Below are 5,916 nucleotides of genomic sequence, written 5' to 3'. Positions count from 1 at the left end.
TTGTTCCTGTGCGCTTCGTTTCAGTTACATTATTGCTAATAAAATCAAATAATGCGAGTCCTGTCCTCATGACATATAGTGTCGAAAAATCCACACAGCTGTAAAAACCTAGAAATGCCACCATTTGTAGAGGCTAGGGGCTACTACGCCTCTTGCTATATACAACCGATGAGCGCGAAAGTACAATTGATAGAAATTATCATGGCTTTGGTTTGAAACCACGGTGATTTAATAAAATGGCGGGCGCCATGGAAGCTAATTTTTGTATCACGTTATGGATGGGCCGGTCAAAACTGCTCTGAAACAACAAACTGTGCATCATTTCATTAGAACTACAGACAGGAGAAATACAGAGTATATGCCTGCTTTGAAAAGTAAACATCAGGTTTGACAGTTTATATATGGTTTTTAAATTATCTGTTGAGTCAGAAACTTTGTCCAACTATTATGCGCAGTTCTACAAATTGCTTCTGATGATCGATTCTACTTTCCAATCGGCGTTGGATGATTAGTTCGAAGTTTATCCCTATGGCTCTATCTAAAACACCACCGGCAGCCAGCAGGGTTCTCCGATCTTCTCAAAGGCTTCTTCCTACAGATTTAACAAAGCTGAGAGAATGAAATTATATTGGTCAAGTATCCTGCACCAGCTCTATATGGTTATTCTATGGTAAGCCTCTAAAACTGTGGAGGTGAGTATACGTTACGGTCAGCTGACACAGCACTGACTTCGAAAAGAACTGCTCAGCTATTGTTAACCATGCTAGCGGTTTTGATTAAAGCATGCAAAATATACAGAGAGCCTTCCACGAGTGCACAGGCTGGGCAGGTTTGCATCTGCGTTGGCTCCTAAGCAATATTAATGACCCCAAAAAGCGTTGTTTCCTCCCAAAGATTCTGTGCTCACGGCCTGCGAAGGGGCCTACCTTAGGCAAAAGGAAACATAAGGCAGTCGTTTCCGTACAGTGGCTTGGTATGTTGCCGAACCAGAGGGCCTTGACATACAGCGCTCTGAACAGAGGTGAAAAGTAATTTGGTCAGTTCTTTGTAGATGGCTATTGTGAAGAAGACACACACGTGTTATGAATTTAATGGCTGCTTCTTTCCGCACGGCTATGATAAGTGCTATCGTCAGGTGAAATCAATCCTCTCACCAAAAACAAAAAAAAACACAGGGTGAACTGCTCTCGGGTTTCCATAGCAAGTGACTGCTCTAAAAAATAAGCATCAACTGAAGAGACATTGATGATACAGGGAATCTGGAGGTGGAGACAGTCTGGACAATATTGAAGCGTTAAGGAGTTCATGTTAACATATGAAAAGTCAGAGCGTCTCAATCGAGAATCCCTCTTTGAAGCCTTTCATCTGAAATGAAACTGTACCACAAGGTAAAAGCAAACAGAAAAGATCAGATACTATGATTTCTAACAAGTTTGTACCCAACTGTTCAGTCTAAAGAGATTGTATTAGGACGCCCCAAATATTTTACAAAGTTTTTGATGACAAACAAATGCTTTGGCATTGTGGAAATATTACAGTAGCATACAGGGGGCCCTGTAATCACCTACCACTGTAACTGTAAACTGATGTTTCCCCTATGGTGGCATGTGCCGTTCAGATGAATCAAACAACGTACACTGGCGATCAAGAGGAAGGTTGTTGTCTGAAGTTTTGGGTGTGATTTGATCAAAGCCATAGAAAGGGTATAAGATTGTTTCACCATTTGCTTTGAGTTTGGCATTTCCCAGAAAAAACTGATCAACTTTTTAAAGCCTATGTTAAAACATTTTCTTAAAGCGTAAACAGAAGCTTCGGGATACCCTGGGCATATCAAAGCGGAAGGCGAAAAAAGTACGCCAGATGACTATTATGCACCACGAGGCATTCATCTTGATCCGTGGATATGTTTTAACAGAAGCTGTCAGGCATACAAATAGAATTGCTTCTGAATGGTCTTTGGGGGCAAATTTGCCATGCGTGGCATGACCACTGCTGAGCTCATAAGCCACGAACCATCCCTTCACACAGCTCATGTTCAGCGACGCTTTGAGTGTTCGCCAGTTCTCATTCATCTCACCAGAAGTAGCGATTGTCAATGAAAGCGATACACAGAAGTGCATCAGAGTAAAAGATGTGAATGTTTTTTTATAGGGGCCATGACCACAGCCTATGCTCGCATGGAGCTATATGATTTGTTGGATAAACTGCAGGAGCGTATTTTATATGTTGACACTGACAGCATTCTGTTCACAAGCAGAGAGGCCAGTGGATCACCTCCTAGGTCCTTACCTTGGCGATTTAAGCGGATGAACTAAATGGTGCCCCAAGTCTGGTAGGGGCTCCTACCGAAGATTATATAGCCTTAACTGGGGAACGGGGTCCCTAAATGCTATGTATAGGACCGCTCAAAATCCCCACAAGTTCATCTAAAGGTGTAACCCCTCAATGCCATCTCAAGTGGTTACACATGAATGGATTAATTGGTCTTGTTCGATCCTTTTGGCTGACCAAGCATCAGCAGCCTCCCTAACCATCTGGCTTCTAGCGGCCTTCCACAACAGCGACAAAAACAGTTTCCATCTCAAAAGCGACACACTCACCGGGGAAGGTACAGATTAGTTTGCAACAAGCGGTAGCGTGCTCAAAGACTATACAACCGTACCTTGGCGGCTGCTAGGGATGTTTCAGGATTTGATGGTAGGCTTCAACTACCCTTTCAGCCTTGTTATCCAGTGGTCCACTCTGGTGTGGAAAAACTATACTTTATCAAAGACATTAATATGAGAAAACATGTATAGGTTATTTCACAAAACATGATAACATTTATTATACATCTATTCTATGTAATATACGATCAATTTGCTTAAAAGCGGTGAATATAGAATTTTTTGTACAAGGTCTCCGGTCGTTCTCGCGACGAAACACTCTTGCCTACTACTAAGAATAATTTGCTCATTATAGGCGATTTAATGGAATCAAATAGTGATATTTGGAAGTTCAAAGTTTTCACCCAGTATGTCCATCATAGGCGTCTTGGTTGTATATATCTGGTGCAGAATCTATTTATTCAAAATTAAAGCTAGTCATTACAATCAGTTTAATTCTAAACTATATGATTATTACCTAAAAATGCACAGATCAACATCAGATAAGCTTACTGCTTACATGGAAATGTTCGGTAATAGTAAATGGCCTTTTTAGAGCTTTTAAACTTGGCCTTAACTAGTTACACAACTGGCTATCTATTGATAGATTCTCGAAACCACAACCCGATATTTTGAAGACTCGGAACTGGCTCTGATATCCCCACAGCAGGTTGTATCGTTCCTAGAAAAGGTGTAATAATGTCAAACCCGAGATGGAGGAATTTTACATTTGTTATTGGACGTAACATAAGGCATCACCGAGGAAGCGAGGTGTCATTGTGACAGCTAGTCCGAACTTTATTAGTAGCAGCTGTGGAAGTGGCTTTGAATGTCTTACAAGGTCACGTACCGTTGTCTAATATTCAGTACAAGCTGTTAAAGAGAAAAGAAGAAGTTATTAGACTGATAGCTGATAAAAGTTAAACATTTAAAAGACAATCAATCCAAACAGGAGGGTTTCCCTCTACAGGAGCTGCTATCCCATTCATAGCAAGTCTTATCAACAGGAGTTAGAGATGGAACCTGGAAAATGTTTTTAGTTCCACAAAATCCAGTGCCAGCATTACAGCATCCTCAGAGCAGCCGGACTCCTCAAATGTATCTCTCGACCCAGTCTGTACAAAGTGAATTGGACCGAGGAGCCATAGGTGATATATTGAAACAATAGGACATTGATGTATGTAGAAAAAGCTAAAAGATATTCAGAGTATTCTACAGAGGTACCTGGTCATGATAAAACAGGGTAGACGCAGAAGCGATGTGATTACATTATCAATGCCTGCAAGTTGATTCAAAGAAAGTTCAAAGATGAGAAGAAGAAAATATATTTAAAACAAGTGTTATTAGAAACATATACCTATAAAACAAAGAAATCTTGCGAGGAATACATATTGGCTTCATTATCCGACACAATGACCAGATAGTCTTGGACGGATCCAGGGAAATGGTTGTTGGAAATAGAGATATGCCAGGTAGTGTCTGTATGATCTACTGAAAAGTGTCTATTTACATAATAATGTTGCCGGGCCGGCTCTAGACCAAAGGGTGGAACATGTTTTTAAAAGCGTTAGCTAGCTTAAATGTGCAATATCAGTAATCCCAAACACAAGGGTGCCGTTCTGTGCCAGGCTTTTAAGCGGATACATCATCTGGAATGGCCTGCAAATGCACATGACTGGCACAGGCCCGAACTCCCTAGGCAATAAGAATGGCCCCTGTATTTACATTTCAGCAGCATCTGATTCTAGCATAGCTAGTACTCCTAGAACCTTTAGTTATTACACCTCTATACACTAAGACTTCGTTGGGCTAGTTTTTTTTAATCTTTCTATTATTACACTAATTTTTATATTCTACTTTTAAACCTATTTTTATTATTATTTTTATTACACTAATATTTTATATTTACTTTTTAAACCTATTTTTTATTATTTTCTATTATTACACAAATTTTTTATATTTTACTTTTTAAACCCTATTTTTGTTATTATTTTTGAGATGTGTGTTTTCTATTGAGGTGTGTTTTCTTTGATTCCCAACTATGTTAAAAGTCAGTGTTGAATGTAAACTGGTGACATTCTGTCAGATGTGTTTTACTAAATTTCTTTTTTTTTTTAAATCTGTTTTTATTATTATTTTTTTCTATTCAGGTGTTTTCTTTATTCCAACTATGTTAAAATGCTGCTGTGTTGTATGTTAACTTGTGACATACCTTTTATATTTTTTTATTAATATTTTTCCATTGAGTGGGTAATTTCTTCAAGCATATGGAAATGCTGTGTTGTATGTAAACCTGTGACATTAAATTAATGTTTTACATTAATTTTATCTATTGAAGGCATTTTTCCTGTATAATTTGTTTAAAAATAAAAAGAATGCAAAATTGAGACATTGTAAGAACATGTATATTCCACATTCTTTATTTAAAAAAAAAAAAAAAAAAAAATCACACCATTTTTACACAATTTTTTTTTACCTGTGGTGGCGGCGCATGAACATTGTACATTTGAAATTTCTTATCACGATCCACATCTGGATGTATTCTGCTAACAAAATGACTAACCATTGTATGGATTTGCATACAGATTGGCACCATACATGCTTAATACTTTTTGTATAAAGGAATCTTTTTCTGAATGTGACATAAAAAGCACAGTGCTGTCCACATGTTGTAGAATAATTATTTTTGCCTTGTTTTACTGAATGGCACATCTCCACACTAGTTTTTAAAAATTGCTAATTTCCTGGGGAAAAAAGGTAGGTGGATGTCCAAAGCTATCAAAGACAAGCCATGCTTGGCTCTGTCAATTAAAATACCTAGCCAGTGTTCACCTGGCATATTACTAGGTTGTGTATTACAACTAACATAGCGGGTAATTTACAAACTCACGGTTTTTGGGAGATGATCACATGGCATTACTCTTAAGAATTTGTGTCTCTATTCATTCTTTTCTGAGTAGCTGGTGAGTTCTATCGTATTCATCTTTAGTAATGATCCAATGGGACTTGCCTTCTGTTAGATGTTTGATTACAGAATCAAAACGGAATAGCAGATAAGGGTCACAATCCTCGGAGGGGGGTTTCTGAACGCACTTCCAAGCGAGCGTTCTTAATCAGTGAAATGTTCCTGACCCGTGATTCCAAATTAAAACAAAATAGCGCGTATAACCAGACCCCAAAATCAGATCGTGTTATGGCTAGTGACCGGTCTTTTAAATGGCGTCCCTGTTGAGTTCAATCAGTTGATAATATTCCTGTACATATTGTCCTC

Source organism: Perca fluviatilis, chromosome 23 (assembly GCF_010015445.1).
Source record: "Perca fluviatilis chromosome 23, GENO_Pfluv_1.0, whole genome shotgun sequence".
NCBI classification, from domain to species: domain Eukaryota; kingdom Metazoa; phylum Chordata; class Actinopteri; order Perciformes; family Percidae; genus Perca; species Perca fluviatilis.
This window is presented reverse-complemented; position numbering follows the sequence as displayed.